The sequence below is a fragment of the Panicum hallii genome, chromosome 8, assembly GCF_002211085.1.
Source record: "Panicum hallii strain FIL2 chromosome 8, PHallii_v3.1, whole genome shotgun sequence".
Lineage (NCBI taxonomy): Eukaryota > Viridiplantae > Streptophyta > Magnoliopsida > Poales > Poaceae > Panicum > Panicum hallii.
The window spans coordinates 43,916,088-43,932,046 of NC_038049.1; the positions used below are offsets into that span (position 1 = coordinate 43,916,088).

General features: G+C 44.6%; 2 pseudogenes; both read left to right on the forward strand.

Moving 5' to 3' along the window:
• Positions 1-152: 152 nt before the first annotated feature.
• LOC112902100 lies at positions 153-4,751 on the forward strand (annotated as a pseudogene).
• Positions 4,752-5,521: 770 nt separating this feature from the next.
• LOC112902130 lies at positions 5,522-12,044 on the forward strand (annotated as a pseudogene).
• Positions 12,045-15,959: the final 3,915 nt, after the last annotated feature.

Below are 15,959 nucleotides of genomic sequence, written 5' to 3' on the forward strand. Positions count from 1 at the left end.
AAGGAGCTGACGCCGTCCAACCGTTCTTTTTTCGGAACGAACTCATACGGTATATTCCCTTACTGCCGCTCCACTCCATCTCCATCCATCCCACCAGCCAAACCGCACCCATCCGCCTTATTCCTTATTCCTTTCCTTCTCCCGCACCCAGCCGCCTCACCCAAGCGCCCGCTCTTCCCCGCGTGCGCCGCCGCCCACCGCCCCTCTCCAGTCTTCGTCCTCCTCTCCCCTTCCTGCGCGCCGCCGCCCGCCGCCCCTCTCCTCCTCCTCCGGCCTGTGCGCCGCCTCGGTCCTTCCCCCTCCTCCCTGTGCTGCTCGGGCTTGGCGCCGCCGTCCCCATCATCGTCGACAAGCTCCTCCCCGAGTCCTTGTGCGCCACCGCCCCTTTTCGCTGTTCCTCCCGCCGGCCGGCCGCCAACGTCCTCCCTCTGCCAAGGCGTCGCGACCGCAGTCCGCGCTTCCTGCCGCCCGGCGCGGCAGCGCCGAGTGCGGCCGCGCCCGCGCCCGCGCGGCCCGGGGCGGCCCTGCTCTGCTGAAGGTATGTTTTTGAATATGGAAAGCTTCATGGCCTCAGGTTAATCAAGAAGATGTTCTGATTTCCACCATAGCTTTCTGTTCTCATAACAATTGACTAATCATGCAGAAGCTATGCTGGCAGTGTGCAAATTTTTGGTGGATCATTGATTCAAGAGATCCTATTGGGAGCAAAACAATATGCCTTGAGACATACAAATCTCCATATGCAGCACTCTAATCAGTGCCTTATCAGTTGACCTTTTTTCAGGTACCCTTTCTAGTCTAATAGATCTGAAAATTCTGAGATGAGCAGTAACTCTTGTTAATTATATTACCTGCTAAGCTGTTCTAGTATTCAGGTACCCTTTCTAGTTCTAATAGATATGGAAATACTGAGTTTGGGCAGTAATTTTTCTTGCTAATTATATTACCTGCTAAGCTGTTCTAGTTATAGGTGTTGATCAACCGGGCTGTCATTAACCTGCTAAGCTGTTCTAGTTGTCCCCGCTTTTTTGCAGTAGTTGCTATAGGATCTGCTGGCTCTCGTTTCTCCAAGCGATAGAGTGATAGTACTCATGGGTAATGATCTGATGAACAAACTGCTTGTTCAAGGAGATTACTATTGGTTGTTATGAGACTATTATGCTTCTTGGAAGATGGTTCGAGTTGTGCTTCAGATTTTTCATGTCTTGGTAAGCAGAAGCTTGATGCTCTATGGACCAATTTCTGTGGACCTCTCAATCTCTCATTAAGTTTATCAAGAAAACTCTCATTAAAGAGAGAGTGTTGCGAGAAAAAATAATTGCATCGACACGTACTGATCTTCTGTAGTGTTCTGATCAGAGGCTTACCAATGCACCTGTAAGCAGGTACTTAATGCACCAGCATGGCTTTAATTCAGTGATAATTCTTTTTGCTCTTCCGCTGAACCATTCTAGCTGTAGCCTGTGATTAAACAACCTTTCTTTTGATGAGCAAACTTAACCTATTCATTCTTTCTTCAACTTTTGCAGGTTTAATGAGCTCTGTTATTTGTGATTCTACATTGGTGATTGGCTGATAATCTGTGCTATCCACATTATAAAGTGGTTTTTAGAATCCATTACATTTCATCTTCCTAGCTTGGGCGCAGTCTGCTGGATGTTTGAAGTCTTGATGGGTTATCATCTGATTATTCTCTTTCTACAAATAAACAACTAACATTGAATCTGGTCATAAGTCATTCTCTTGTTAACAGGTAAGCTTCCAAGGCTACTGCTATATTGCATCTTCATTTCCTTTAAGTTACGGTAATTGTGACTTCTATAGTAGCATGTAGAAAACAAGAAATCTTTTAGTGTTACAGTTGAAATGGTGAATCAAACAATCATTGTGCTCTAGCAGATAAAAAATTGACTACCGGCAGGATTTCTTTAGGTTTTCTGTGCATGATGGCAAATATTTTCCCAATTGATAACATCCAATCCAGTCCATGTTCGCTTACAACATTTAGCAGCTCAAACAAAAAGGTACAAGCTAACTCAGGAGTTTATACCTCAATACCTCACCGTACTACTCAATTTGCTAAAAAACATCTTGTCCAAGTCTATTAGTTCCTGACCCATATGGAATAGCATTATGCTATTATGTAATGTTTACTGAAGATATAAAGAAGAATATCTTTCAATACGCATTTCAATTTTGTGAGCCCTTTCAAATTTTTAGACCAAGTTAACACATTTGCACATTTATTTCCCAGCCTGCAACTCCTCCGGTGAATCTCTCTCAGCAACTTTGTCTCATGGCAACCATACTAGAATCTTTAGTTGGATCGTGTGCTAAGAAGTTGCAAGATGTCATTTCAGAGGAGGCCATACTAATTTTAGGTGTAAATGAAGAGCTCACAGAACTGCAAAGAAGAATGGAGCAAATACGACACTTTGTTAATGATGCAGAGCAAAGGAGCACAAAAGAATCAGCCGTTAATAATTGGCTCAATCAGCTAAGAGATGCCATGTATGACGCCGATGATGTTATTGACTTGGCTAGATCTAAAGGAAGCAAACTATTGCCGGATCATTCTTTGTCATTATCAAGCAAATCAAATACATGCACCGGCCTTTCCCTTTCCTCTTGCTTTTCTAATATCCAAACCCGTCATGAGGTTGCTGTTAAGATTCGAAGCCTGAACAAAAGAATAGACAATATTTCAAAGGATGAAGTATTCTCATCACTGGCAAGTAGACAATCTACTGAAAAAGTTTCAGCATCCAAACACATAAGAAGTTCCAACCTTGTTGAACCCAACCTTGTGGGTAAGGAGGTCAGACATGCTTGCAGAAAACTAGTAGATTTGCTACTTGAACATAAGGATAAGAGGTCTTACAAGATTGCCATTGTTGGAACAGGAGGAGTTGGTAAGACAACACTAGCACAGAAAATTTACAATGACAAAAAAATAAACGGGTGCTTTGACAAACAAGCATGGGTTTGTGTCTCCAAAGATTACTTCGAGGTTAATATTCTGAAGGAGATTCTTCGAAAATTTGAAGTACAGTACATGCAAGATGAATCGATTGATGAGCTCCAAAGCAGGCTAAAATTAGCCATCCAAGAGAAGAGCTTCTTTCTTGTGTTGGATGATGCGTGGCAGTCTGACATTTGGGAAAATTTACTGAGCACCCCATTGCATGCTGCAGCCACAGGGATAATTCTGTTGACATCTCGACTCGACACTGTTGCTGTGGAAATTGGAGTGGACCATACACACCGAGTTGACTTAATGTCGGTGGACGTAGGATGGGAGTTGCTTTGGAAGAGCATGGGAATCAACCAAGAAAAAGAAGTGCAAAATCTGCGAGACTTAGGAATAGATATTGTTCGCAGATGTGGCTGTCTTCCTCTTGCAATTAAGGTTGTTGCAAGGGTTTTATCCAGGAAAGAACAAACTGAGAATGAATGGAACAAGTTTTCAAGAAAAGATGCTTGGTCCGTGAGCAAACTTGAAATACCAAGTGCTTTATATATAAGTTATGAAGAGCTACCACTCTGTTTGAAGCCGTGTTTTCTCTATTGTGCCATGTTTCCTGAAGATGCAGTTATTTACCGTGATGATATTATTAGGATGTGGGTGGCTGAAGGCTTCATTGATGAGCTAGGTGGCCAACTATTGGAAGATACAGCTGAAGAATACTATTATGAGTTGATATGTCGGAATCTCCTCCAACCAGATTATTTAGCGGTTGATCTTGGTCGATGCAGAGTGCATGACCTATTAAGGCAGCTTGCTTGTCATTTATCTAGAGAAGAATGTTTTGTTGGTGATCCAGAATCAATAAGAGTTAATGTCATGAGTAAATTTAGACGTATTTTAGCAGTCACTGAGAAGGATATAGTGGTGTTACCTAGCATGGGTAAGGATCAATATAAAGTTAGAACTTGGAGAACATCTTATGAAAAGTCACTGAGAGTTGATAATACAATATTTAGAAGACTTCCATATATTCGAGTTTTGGATCTAACTGGGTCAGTTATACAAAGTATTCCAAATTGTGTTGGAAGATTGATCCATCTACGGTTACTTGATCTTGATGGAACTGACATATCCTGTCTTCCTGAGTCCATTTGTTGTCTCATAAACCTTCAGATATTGAACTTGCAGCGTTGCCATGCTTTGCATACTCTCCCTTTAGGAATCACTCGGTTGTGCAACTTGAGACGCCTTGGTCTTGCTGGAACACCAATAAACCAGGTTCCAAAAGGGATAGCTAAATTGAAGTTCCTCAATGATCTTGCAGGATTTCCGGTTGGTGGTGGTAGTGATAATTGTGCTAGAGCACAAGATGGATGGAGCCTAGAAGAGCTGGGTCCTCTTTTTGAGCTGAGGAAGCTTTGTATGAAGAAATTGGAGAGAGCATCTCCTTGTAGCACAGATTCATTGTTACTAGACAAAAAGTTTCTCAAACTACTCAGTTTATGTTGTACTGAACGTACAGATGAACCATATAGTGAAAGGGATATAATCAATATAGAGAGGGCGTTTGAGAAGCTAATCCCTCCACAGAGCATTGAAGATATACATATTCTACATTTCTTTGGTCGGAGGTTTCCCACCTGGCTTGATACTGCTACATATTTTCCATCATTGACGTACTTGAAACTTGTGGATTGCAAATCATGTGTGCATCTTCCTCCAATCGGGCAGCTCCCCAACCTGAAATATCTGAAAATTGAGGGAGCCACTGCAGTTACCAAGATTGGACCCGAATTTGTTGGCTACGGGGTGGGTAATCCCGGATCTGCAGAGGCAGTTGCTTTCCCCAAGCTTGAAACGTTGTTAATCAAGCATATGCCCAACTGGGAGGAGTGGACCTTTGTTGTTGAAGAAGAAGAAGAAGCGACAGCAGCAGGTAAGGAAGGGGGAGAGGATGGAGCTGCTGCAGAGCAAAAGTGGGAAGCCCCACCTCCAAGGCTGCAGCTGCTGCCACGTTTAAAGAAGTTGTTTCTTGAGTGGTGCCCCAAGCTGAGAGCTCTCCCACGGCAGCTTGGACTGGAGGCCACCAGCTTGAAGGAGCTCCAGTTAGGAGATGTGGATAGCATTAAGGTGGTGGAGAACCTCCCGTTCCTCTCAGAGGTCCTTGTAATCCTCGGATGTAGAGGCCTAGTGAGGGTCTCCAATATTCCGAAAATGAGGGAGCTGCGGGTAAGTCACTGCCCAAATTTAAGGCGTGTTGAGGAGCTTTGCAATTTGGAGCAGCTGTGGCTGGACGAGGGTATGGAGTCCCTCTCCTCATATTGGGTGCCTGGGCTCAAAGAGCAGCGCCAAAAACTTCCTGGGGAAACACTGGACATTTACACATGGCCTCGAACATGAGACACACCCGGTTTGATGGGCGTCAGAGCGACAAGGTATGAACAAAACTTGTTGAGCATTAGTTTATTAGTTGTTGCATTTTCAGTATAGAGAGCCCTGCTCCTTTGTTGGGTTGTCCATCTAACGCTCTCTTTTTCTTCATTCGATAGTACTTCGTCTTCTAGAGGAAGCAATGGATGAGGGCTGAAGATGATGAGCTGATGCGGGAACACAAGGAGAAGGAAAAACCTGATATGGATCTGCTGCCTGCCGGAAGGCTTTTGTTCTACATTTGTATGCCGCTTGAGTTATGAGGAGGTTTATATATATCATGAGTTTCTGTACCACTACTCCAGAGCGCCGCTACTGCCCGGCCACCCGCTCTCCTGTCTCCGCCAAGTGAGTATCGTGGTCGAGGCTGGCTGGCGCCGTCGTTGCCGTGCGTGCTGGCTGATGCTTGCCGATGAGGTTTGGTCCAGCGCCTCCGTCCGATGCCCTCGACGTCGCGGCCGTGAATGATTGATTGCTCGAGGCGTCCAAGCTTGCTAGGACGTATGGAAGTTCCTGGGAGGAACGGGGAACGGCACTTGGAATGGATTTTTACACTGCGGGAACGAAAATGGACTACCGGTCATCAGCAACCTGCGCCGCGGCTCGACAGAGTTCTGGCATGGCGAGCGGCCGTAGTTTGGAATACCGAGAGAGAATGGACTACCGGTCAGTTCCCACGTCGCCGAAGCATCCGGCTTCAGTTTCTGCCAGTTTATCTCTCCTGATCCTGCTGAACGCTGCGTTGGCATGGTTGTTTGCCGCAAGCCGACGAGCATCCCGACGCGCCGGGTACCAGGGACGAGGCCTCGCTGGCTCGCCGGGCGCTCCGGCCAGCCTTCGACGGGCGTTCGCGGACATTGCGGCCGGCTCTCGCGAGCATATGGTCAGGAGGTAGCCAAGTCAGACCGCGGTCGTGCCAACTCTTGACCGCCCATGGCCGATTGGAATTTGGACAGCCGCCAGGGAACAAAGCGGTGGACGGTAAATGAAATACCGTCCACCCCCTGCACGGGGCAGCGTCCTCTGCTCTGTGCGACGCCGGTCGTGTTGCCACTCGGACGCCGTCGCCGCGCGCCTCCACGGCCCGACAAGTCCTCATTCCGATCGAGCGACGACCACCGCGAGCGCTGGGTCGATGTGATCCACTCACTGATGGTCTGGAAGTCAGCCGTCCAATGGATGCATGCATGGTTTAATTTGCTCTGAACATCTCCACTGTTTCTGTACAGCAGAGGCAGCCGCAGAAAAAATGCATAAACTTGTTCACGGAATTGATCGACTGGCTCACTCAGATGTCAAAGCGAAGCAAACAGCAAAGAGCAAGCTTCTCGCCGCCGGAAGCATGGGTTGGCGATTTCCTCTTCCTTCTGCTTTGTTTTGCTAAAGCTTATGCTTTCCAGACTTTGCTCTACTCAAACCTTATGCTCTGAACAGCTTTGCGTGTCATCCAGCGATTCTTTGCTCTTGCGAAACCTTATGCTTTCCATACGAAAGACGGCCCTCCTCCGTTCTGTTCTTTTCCCCAACTGAAGAAAGCCAACACAAACAGAGCAGCAGATACAGTCACACTGGAGTGCTCGCTCGGGTCATCTTGGCTGCACGAGAAGAGGTGCACACCTTCGTCCACTTAGTTCGCTGGTTATTAGGTAGGATGCAGTTCATTCTGATGTGTCACACTATGCTGCACTGAATTTGCCGCAAGTTGTCAGTGGGAATATTTTTGTGGTGATCAGGGCAAATTCTCTCTGATCTGTTGGCTCTGACTGCTGCCTGAAGTAAATTTTACTCTGCATCCAAGGAAGAACAAGATAATCCACATCTCACTGTACACACATAAGGCTATCAAGTTTACTTCACCCAAACAGGCCATTGAGACAGATGCAGTTTTATTATCTTGAGGCAGAACATCCTCTTCTAATCTTTATCCATTTTCTCCTTTACAGCAGAGTTCTTGGTCCCTATGCTTCTACAGTAGTTATGGACTACCTGTCTCCAGTTCATTACGGTAAACTGCTTCAAGCAAGTGATTAATCTCCACCCCCTGCCTCTGTAATGAGCCGCATACGTGCATGAATGCGTGTTCACTTTTCTCTGCTGAAGTTGGAACCAACTCTACCCAAACTCTTCCCAGAGCTGCATCTGAAGAAGGGTGCAACGTTGAGCACCTTTGCTTGTTATCCTGGGATTCGTAGAGCTTGAGCTCACACAAAAGTTTTGCTAATCATTTCCCCTACTGAAGAAAACACAACAAAGAGGATGAAGCGAGGCAATGTGGTTTGGGAGATAATACTGTCTCTTCCACCGTTGTAACAAGAGGGTACAGTTCCTTCAATATCTGCCTAATTGGTTAGCACAATATGTTCCATTCATTCCATGTCAAGTAGTCTCACATACTACATTGCATTGAATTTCCAGGCCTGTATCTCTGTCAATTGACATAATTTTTATGAGGGATATCAGTGCAAATTCTGTCTCATTTACAGCCTCAGGCTGCTGCGTGATGTAATGCTCTGTCTTCTTCTCCAGCAAAGCAAGAAGAAGGCAGGTCATCTGCAGAGTAGAGAAGAGGGTGCGTTTTTCTACTCTGGTATGAGCAGTTGACCACGGCACCTCTTATCTGTAGATATTTGATATTTAGATTGAACTACCCATCTTAGTTTTATCCATTTATTTCTCTTTCCCTTTCAGGCAAAGTAACCATGGCTCTCTCATGGTGACAGGAAGGTTTTGCTTATATCTATTCAGTTCATTGTGGGATACTATTGCTTGATGAGTGTTTCGTCTTCATTCCCCTCCTTTACATAATGGATTGATCTTCGGAAGCAAACTACTGGTACTGGGGGGCGGATGATCTAACATCCTTGACTTGTATTGTTAAAGAGATCTTTGATTCAAGGTAAGGTTTGTGCACACAGGAATCTTTTTAACTTATTCCAAGTGTTGCTATGAGTAAACCAGCATTACCATTTACGGGGAAGTTGGTTCTTGCGGCCTCTTAAATCTTTAAACATTTATGTCATGTTATGTTACTAGCTCATGGAAAATTGTTATTTTTGGGGTAAGAGAAACACGTGCAGGAGCCGATGGGTATGCAGAAAATGTATGTGGATGTGCATCCTTTTTTTTTTATTACGAGTTTTCACATTATGGATACAAAGACACACAGTTCTTTGCGTTTGAGAAAAAAGTTGATGGAAAGGTAGGCCTGAAAATGTTAAGCATGAAATCTAGGCATCAGTCAGCTTTACCAGCTAGATCACTAGAAAGAAAACCAAGCTGGAGCCTGGAATATGCACAACACTCAGTTTGAATGATATTTTTTTTTCTAGAAAAAGGAATTGTTTCCAGCTTATGCATGTTCACCCAGCCAACTTCTTACATAAATCTCAGCACAAATGCTAATCATGAATAAAAGGGGAAACAAGCACATATAAGAAGATAATAATAAAAAACAGAGTCTATTATTACTTCTCCATCCGTTCCTAGCGACGATATAATGTTCTTTTATCTTTCATTTAAGCTGACAGGCACTTAGTATGTCAAGTCACAAATGAAGGTATCAAGAAAATTTGAAAAAAATCCAGTATGGTTCCTTCTTTTTTTTTGAAAAAAAGAGTAAATTTGAAAAACAGTAGCATATTTTACACATACAGGTATAATCATGTGAAAAGTACAGATAAGTAAAGTCAATTATATCCATGCAGAAGACCGAGATCAGGCTGGTTAGGGTTATGCTCAGCTCATTTTTACTTTTAACTGGTTCTGAGCCTAGCCAAAGATTCAAGCATGGCGCAGTCTTCTAGCAGGAGGAAAGTGTAAATAAACTTGATATTAGCAGTCAGTCTTTATTATAAACAAAGGTATAATTTGGATCTCTAATGTTTAGGGGAGGCTAAAACTCATGGATGGATGCACCTAAGTCCACCCAATATTTTTTTGTGTGTGTCTTCTGGCTTGTGCATCGTATGAATTTCCTCTAGGTGCTGTCATCATTTACATATCCAAGTGGTAGTTTACATGTATGAGTACTCACCGGAGCATATAAATTATTACATCATTCAATTGCATATTCAGACCAGACTTACTGTTTTAAACTGTCACTTTCAGATCTAGGTTCATTCGTTTACGGATTGACACTGTGCAAACTGGTTCAATAAATCTCACTACCAACTTCCTCTTCTTGGTGGTGGGTCTGTTTCTAGGATTCAACTAATGGCAACCATACTATTTTCCTTTGCCGGATCATGCATCCAGAAGCTCCAAGAAATCATTACAGAGGAAGCAATACAGATACAACATGTTAAACAAGAGCTCAGTGATTTGCAGCAAACAATGATGCAAATACAGTGTTTTCTCAAAGATGTTGATCGGAGGAGGATTGAAGACTTAGCTGTTAGCAATTGGCTTGGTGAGCTGAAAGATGCAATGTATGATGCTGATAATATCATTGACCTGGCCTGGTTTAAAGGGAGCAAGCTACTAGGAGAACAGCCTTCATCGCCATCAAGAAAATTAACTGCATGCAATGGTTTTCCACTTGTCTCTTGCTTTTCTACTATTTTGACACGTCGCGACATTGCTGTACAGATTAAAAGCCTCAATAAAAGAATAGAGAGGATTGCAGAGTTAGGTACAAAATTCAAGTTTGAAACAGAACCTGTTGCCAGTGTTTCAGATATGAGAAAAACATCCCACCTCGTGGAACCAAATATTGTGGGAAAAGAGATTATTCATGCTACTGGCACATTGGTAGGGATGGTGCTAGACCACAGGGAGAAGAAGGCTTACAAGATAGGTATTGTTGGAACAGGAGGAGTTGGAAAGACAACACTAGCTCAGAAATTATACAATGATCACAGAGTGAAAGGTAGCTTTAAGAAACAGGCATGGATTTGTGTTTCCCAACAGTACTCTCCAGTTGGTCTTTTGAAAGAAATACTTCGAAATGTCAGAGTGAACCAAGAGCAAGGTGAAAGTGTGGGAGAGCTCCAAGCCAAACTTGCAGAAGCCATCGAAGGAAATAGCTTCTTCCTTGTGTTGGATGACTTATGGGAGTCTGATGTATGGACCAATTTGCTAAGAATTCCACTAGATGCTGCAGCTCAAGTAACAACTGTAGCAACAACTCGACATGATATAGTTGCAAAAGCAATTGGGGTGGAACATATGCATCGAGTAGAATTGATGTCAGAGGAAGTAGGATGGGAGCTACTCTGGAGAAGTATGAACATCTCTGATGAAAAAATAGTGCACAACCTGCGTGACACAGGAATGGAGATTGTTCAAAATTGTGGCGGCCTTCCTCTTGCAATTAGGATTATGGCTAGTGTTCTTGCAACGAAGAAAACAACAGAGCGTGAATGGCGGAAGATTCTAAGCAGTGATGCTTGGTCTATGAGTAAACTCCCTCCAGAACTGAGTGGTGCTTTGTACTTGAGTTATGATCAGTTGCCACCGAACTTGAAGCAATGTTTCGTTTACCTTGCTTTGTATCCTGAAGATTGGGTAATGCATCGTGATGATCTTGTCAGGCTATGGATTGCTGAAGGTTTTGTAGAAAAGCAAGACAACTTACTAATGGAAGATATAGCAGAAGACTACTACTACGAGTTGATTTCAAGGAGCCTCCTCCTACCAGATCCCCTTCATTTTGACCAAGACAGGTGTAAACTACATGACCTCATAAGACAACTTGCTCATCATTTATCGAGAGAAGGGTGTTTCTTTGGAGACCCACGGTTGCTAGAGGATAAAAATATATCTGAAGTACGACGTCTGTCTGTCGTAACAGACAAGGATATGGTTGTTTTGGCTAGTGTGAAAAAGCAACAACTCAGAGTGAGAACTTTGATAAATCCCTACACATTTTCCATCATTGACGTACTTGAAATATTTGGCAGCTCCCCAACCTGAAATATCTGAAAATCGAGGGAGCCACTGCAGTCACCAAGATTGGACCCGAATTTGTGGGCTACGGGGTGGGTAATCCCGGATCTGCAGAGGCAGTTGCTTTTCCCAAGCTTGAAACGTTGTTCATCAAGGATATGCCCAACTGGGAGGAGTGGACCGTTGTTGTTGAAGAAGAAGAAGAAGCGACTGCAGCAGGTAAGGAAGGGGGAGAGGATGGAGCTGCTGCAGAGCAAAAGTGGGAAGCCCCACCTCCAAGGCTGCAGCTGCTGCCACGTTTGAAGAAGTTGTTTCTTGAGTGGTGCCCCAATCTGAGAGCTCTCCCACGGCAGCTTGGACTGGAGGCCACCAGCTTGAAGGCGCTCCATTTAAGATATGTGGATAGCATTAAGGTGGTGGAGAACCTCCCGTTCCTCTCCGAGACGCTTTTCATTGCTGATTGTGAAGGCCTAGTGAGGGTCTCAAATATTCCCAAAATGAGGGAGCTGCGTGCAGAGCTGTGTCCAAACTTGAGGTATGTAGAGAGGTTGGACAGCTTGCACCAGCTGTTTCTGTGTGAGGACATGCAAGATGTCTCCTCACGGTGGCTGCCTGGACTCCAAGAGAAGCACCAGCAGCTGCACGAGGAAGACATGGATGTCTACACCTGGTCATGATGAGTATGCCAGGTATGACCTTGCTGCTACGTTCTGTTAGGTGCTATGAATTACAGGAAATTAAGTGGTTGACTTGGACAGCAGGCGGGTTACACGTTCCACTGTGCCGAGATGTGAGGTGCAGGTGGTGATGATCACCCCGGGGTATGCGCTAGCGCCTTTGACGGGCATTCCAGGACCCGCCTACGCTCGTGAAAACCCAGGTCGGTCCTCCGACCAGATGTGTGGATAACGAGGCCACCTTCACAACCTTCTCCCTTCTATCTTTATCCAAACTCAGGTAGAGAGCTCCTATATGAATTACTGGGAAGATCATAGCGGAGAAGTTGAGACATAACAAAATAAGTAAACCAGAAGTGTCGCAAAAGACTAGGATGGGAAACAAAACGGAATGTACCGGATTTTTAGCACGTACAACCATCAAACTAGAGACCAAAGCAGGGCTCGACAAAACAGAAAGTATCATGGTACGTCGTCCTTCCTTGAAATGGAACTTGAATGCTGGAGCAAGAAGACGCATTCAAGTCAATCTATTACGACCAGCGCGGTTGTTCGGATTCCGCTTTCGAGACATCATAAGAAAAGGCGGCTAGGGCAGGGGTGCCATGTCTTAGAGGTTCCAAGCAATCCCTACCTTCTCTTCCTATTCCTAAGGCTAGGGTTGGCTCCTCGCAGTTCTCCCTTTAACACCAACGGTAGATAGGAACCGAACTATCTCACGACATTCTAAACCCAACTCACGTACCACTTTCATCGGCGAACAACCGAACCCTTGGGACCTTCTTCAACCCCAGGATGTGATGAGTCGACATCGAGGTGCCAACGGGACTTCAATAGGCGGGGTTTCCTAATCGAACAATCAAAGGATTCCCTCTACCAATGCCACGTTCTATGAGCCATCACCCAGATAGACAAATAGGCTATCTGATAGAAAGATTATGGCTTCCTTACTATCAGCAAGCTCCCACAGGCAATGAACTGCTTCTGACTTCTTCTTCGCTCTTCTCTTTCCTAAAGAAAGTGAATTCAAATCTACGTGAATCACGACCCTAAGGGCAAAGGTGTAATATAAAACCTAAGCCCCCTTGAGGGGGTTTGGGGGTAGGCGGTAGTTATTCCATTCCGTAAAGTAGTAGGTTGATCAACACCGAAGATTCAAATAGCGAGTTGATCAACCATTCCACTGGTTTTGGAGGGGGGTTCGGGGGGAACCTTTAAAATTCCCCTGAACTGAGCTCTTTAGGAAAGGAGCCGTACCTTTGCTTTCATCAACCGCTTCTGATTCCCTTCCGTGCACAGGTTCTACAACTAGATAATTATCTAAAGGGATAGCGCTAGTTCCAATCACAACCTTAGCCGAGGACCCCTTTTCCGTAGTAGCAGAAATCTTTCCATTCGCCATTCGTAGTAGTTATGAGCTCGAGCTTGTCAAATGGGAAGCTCTATGGAGGCACACATCATGTCATTCGTCATCGAAATGGGACTGACTCGCTCGGGAACAGGCACGGGATTGAGGAACTTTCTGGCGTAACACACCCGTAATGGGGCAATCTGACTAGCAGGTCAAAACCCTTTCCGCAGTGAGCTTTCAAACTTTCTTTAGAACTTGCTTCACTCCACCATGTATTTCACGGGTCAAGCTAAAATGTGGTTACAATCTGTAGAAAATAAGGTAGAGAGTATGAATTGCCTGTTGCCGGTAAAATGTCTTTTAGCAAGGGTTTAACCCTTGAAACTTTGATTTGTTATTTAACCTGCCAATCCTATAATTTTAGAGGTGACCAAAGGCACCACTAAAATAGATGATCCAAGTATCCGACCTTCGGAATATTCCATTCTTGTAGCAGCCACCGCTTCGGATCCTGCTCCTCTGCAATTTCTGGCCCCTCAAAAATTCGAGATAGATCTAATTAGACTTTTTCCTTTTTTTACGAATTTTATGTTTTTTCCACTATGGCATTTTTTTCCACGATGGAATATAGAGCAGACTAGTTAAAAAAAGAAAATCCTATTTAGGATAATAATTGGATAATAGAGCCTCTACCCTGTCAACGGATAGCGAGAGAACAAAATCTGGATAAATACTATACTATACTAGAAACTAGAACTAGACTAGACTAGAAATTTCTAGTAGCGAAGGAAAAGCGTGAAATAATGTCCAGCTTCGGGACGTTGCCCCTCGATGAAAATCGATCTCGCCTTTTATCAGATCCTTCTCCCTTTATGTAAAAGAAAGAAGGCATTTAGGATATGAGATTTTTACTTTCCGGAGGTATTTACTGCAGGGCTTCGCTCACGGCTTTGCTCCAATTCTAGCAGTCTCTCCAATTATGCAATTTGAAAAGGAGCTTACTTTTACTGCTAATGCTACTTTGTTCCACTATCTCGTAAGGGGGATACAACTCTACTCCCTTGGTATTTAGACTTATAGTGGTAGGGAGAGATTTGAATTGTAAGGTCTGGTTACCATTTCGAGTAGAGAAGGTGGGCAAATAAGGAACTGAAAAAACCAACCCTCCGCTACCAACAAGCAAGTAAGATTCATCAGCAAATAGGTGAGAAAATAGGAAGAGGGGTACTTGACTAATAGGGGCAATTGCATCGCACCTGACTGTGAGGGACCTCTTGGTACCTTATGTTCACTTCCTAACTAGTAGACTACCTCCGGCCCGTGGTTCGACCTCCCGTAGTGGTCCTTGCTTTTCTTTTTGAAAGCTCCGTGGGGCCAATTTTTCGTACTTGCTCAGTGTGCCCCCTTTCGTCGAGTGCCCCGCCCGGTTCACAGGGCTGTTGGCCTACCAAGCAAGCACTTGCCCACAGCTCCTACCTTTTCTTGTTGGAGGGGCAACCGTCCGTTGAACTACCAAAAAAGGGCAAACCAATGTGATCATAACATTGTAGGTGCTTGCGATGGGACGGATGCGACTTCCCTCATAAGTAATGGGTGGCATAGCCCGTAGCAGAAGTCCCCTTTTTTATCCATTTCTTTATTGCCCCAGAGGGGCCCGCCCTGGTGGGACCGAGAGAAAGAAAGGATGGGGGCTCGATGTATTAGGCGATATGAGGGTTTTCCAACTTGAGGTACAGACACCTTAAGACCCCTCGAAACATGCGATAGAGAGCTCGCTAGAGCATGGCCTTTTTCATGCGGTTTAACCGTTGTGAAAATCCATTTGACCGAGAACTGGCAGTGGATATCCAGAAAAGTGGATAAATCAACGATTTAAGGCCTTTCCTATCGTTTTTTCTGGGCAGATTGTCCATGAATCAATAACTTAAAGTGGTCTTCTTCGGCTAATGAGACCTCGATCCCGAAGCCTTCGGAGTATCTTTTTGATAGGCGCCTCTATCTGTATGGGGAATTCGCTGCTGAAAGATCCCGCCTAGTAATTAATTCATTCAAATCAATGCTCGGTGCAGCAGGTAATGTAACTTAATAATCGCAAGCGGCTGAATCCTTCTGTTCAGGTGATGAATTGTTCAAAAATAATCAAATGAACCATCGATGGCCAATGGATCGAGTTAAAGAAACTCAATTTTAAGCATTACAGTAAGCAACATTTTGAATACATATACTAAACAATATCACGCCAGCATTTCATAAGTTGTGTTAATCCAGTGATAAATCTTAAAATTGAAATTTCGTCTCTAGATTATGCTTCGTCTCCAGAATCCCTAGACGCATCGATTGTTCGTGGTATGCTTGGGCTGGTCACACGGCTCCGGCACGGAAGACCCGAACTGCCCTAGTGCTTAACCCGAAGCTAGGCGCCCATCGCACATTGCATTGATTTGGCCTATATATGAAACTAACTTTTTAGCAATTGGTACAGGGATGGAAAGGTATCGATCGACCATGAACTTGTCGAATTTCTTTGACCACTGCCTCGGAGCCCGTACAAGCTCTTCTTCAACAACCATATGTGACCTTCTTTTCCCTGAGTTTCGAACCCCTTGGGTTGCACCATGTAGATCTCCTCCTCCTCGTTTTTGCCGTG